Below are 2,474 nucleotides of genomic sequence, written 5' to 3'. Positions count from 1 at the left end.
GGGCTCTCCTCTATATGTGGGCATATCTGTGCAGGAGAGCGATCCGAACTTTACAGTTGTTCTGGAGCACTGCCATGCCACTCACTCATCAAACCCTAAAGATCCCACACGATACTTTGTCATTGAGAACAAGTAAGCGTCCCTCTTTGTCCTCAGCAGATACTTGGTTGTGTAATGGAAATGGCAAAAAGTTAAATGTACAATGATGTGTAATGGCCCTGATGACCTGCTGTATCCTCTCTGCCAGGTGTCCCACTGCCCGCCGACAGGTGTCAGTGATTAAGAGTGGCTCATCCTCCCAGGTTCGTTTCTCTGCCCTGTTCTTTTCGCCCCAGGGTGAAAACCGAGACACCTATCTTCACTGCAGCCTCAGCCTGTGTGACCGGAGGAGCCACAACTGTGTTCAAGTAAGTCACACATTTCACTTTTTCAATAGCATTGTCAATCATTAATCAGTGCTGCTTTAACACTGGTTTTAATGTTTCTTTTCCACCCCATAGCCTTGCACAAGAACATATCGCTCATTTTCCAGCTTTACTCCTCTGGAAGACATCACCATTGGACCAATCACTTGTGAGTATGAATTGCAATCTGGTCTCAGGACGAATGTCTCAACACAATGATCAATACAGAATTAATAATCTTTTTACTGTTTCTTCTTTATCTTCAGGGGACAAGTCGCCTGAGTGAGCTGGTGACTTACAGTAGTAACACAAACACTTTACATATTGTGATATTATTAACATGTTCTTTTTTTACTCATAAGTCAAAAAATCATAAGCATTGTTGTTACATTGTGATTTAAATCTTACCACATAGTTCATCCCTCATTTCTATTTCCTGTGTACTGATTTTTACTAAACAACAATGAACAAAATAAACCACAGGAGATATATTAAAAATGAAGGTACCAATACTTTTCTTCTCTTCTGTGCTTATTTTCAGTGCAGCCACGATGTGAACACATTATAACACTTTCCTTAAAAGATGAAATCGTGCTGTAAAATCACATTGTTTTTGTTAATGTAAATATCCACTTCATCCATGAGCAGTTGTATTGCCGGCTCAGTGTGGTCCTACTGCTTAACCTTCTATACTAAACAGAAAGTGTTACTAACACTTTGTAAAAGAGTAGGCAGTCCCTATATTTAGTGGTCATACTTACAGGAGATTGGGGGTTGTTGAGATGAGGGTGAGAAGCTTTTCAGCCTTTATTGTTCATGGATGTAAAGCAGTGCTGGAAATTATTTAGGCTATTGAATTGTAAGTACTACCTGGTCAAAATCATCAAACATGCCTGCAGCACATGTATTTGTGCACATGCACACTTGTTGCATTTACATTAAGTACATTAGAATCAGGAGAGAACAGCACAATGGACTGTCTTATGAAACTGTCTAATGCTCCTTGTGTTTCACCTGCATTAACGTCACTGTCCTCAGAGCTTTTTTTGATACCTTGTGGTCAGAGGTTTCCCATCCACCCATTTGCAGACACCCTCCTCATCTTGGTCAGTCAGCCCAATGCTGAAAACTTTTTGTTGAATTTAATAACTACCTGCTATTTGAAAGAAAAATTAAGATACATGACACATGTTAATTAAGCATGCATTACGTGAAATATGATGCTGCACATGATAACAAAGATTGTTGTAACTGGTCTGTAACTGGACCATCTCCTCGGGTGACTGTGGGTGACTCTCCAGAGGTGAAAAGGGGCCAGTACACTTTATCAGGCCTGCTTGTTGGTCCTATAGCTTCAGAACATCCTTCCCACCACACCTGCTTGCCTCACCTTTGTGAACAGCTACATAAACACTTTGAGGGAGGCAAAAACCGGCCCTTTAAAACCAATCTTGGGAACTACCAACAGGCAACTGGAATGTAGAGATCTGCACAAAAGGTACCTTACAAGTAAAGTGTGTTGTACATGATTTTATTTATTCACTGTTTCTTACATCCAGAGCAGATTTCTCTATTCCTCTGGCCTTGGTGCATTGCTCATTAGGTGCGCACCAAACTACACGTGGGCCAATTTGGGTGTCCCAGAGTTTTTAGTATTGTGCTGTGTAAAGCCCAGAACAGCCTTGTTTAATTGTCTGAGTGTTTGAACGTGTGGAACAGTGGCCACTGTGGTGTATCCTGATATCATGAGTTGTCCTCCAACAAAACAAGCATCTAGTGGGCATTTGGCCTAAAGCTTTCTTGTATAGATACAAAAGAGAGGTTCGCATTAGAGTTCATCTATAGTTGCTGATGCACCTTCTTTGAAAGAGTTACAGCCGCAATTATCAAGTATATGGTGGCACACAACACTAACATGTAATTCACTAAAAAACACTTAACACATTTAAAGTAGATGAATCCATCAGTCACTACATCTCTGCCACCATAAGGATTTTTTCAGTTTCAAAGCGAATAAACGCCTCATTCACAGAGTACCATACAATTTCTGTATTTTATTCCTCAAGGAGA

General features: G+C 40.6%; 1 long non-coding RNA gene across 1 annotated transcript; it reads left to right on the top strand.

Annotated features, from left to right (window-relative positions):
* Positions 1-916, top strand: LOC111649313 (uncharacterized). The gene is made up of 4 exons (XR_002760268.2): positions 1-132; positions 248-407; positions 501-573; positions 671-916. It is a non-coding gene; the product is annotated as an uncharacterized LOC111649313 (long non-coding RNA).
* Positions 917-2,474: the final 1,558 nt, after the last annotated feature.

The sequence above is a fragment of the Seriola lalandi genome, unplaced genomic scaffold, assembly GCF_002814215.2.
Source record: "Seriola lalandi dorsalis isolate HSWRI2012SDOR001 ecotype SW California unplaced genomic scaffold, Sedor1 jcf7180002050371, whole genome shotgun sequence".
NCBI classification, from domain to species: domain Eukaryota; kingdom Metazoa; phylum Chordata; class Actinopteri; order Carangiformes; family Carangidae; genus Seriola; species Seriola lalandi.
Note: the sequence above shows the minus strand (reverse complement) of the source record. Positions and strands in the feature narration are given on the sequence as shown.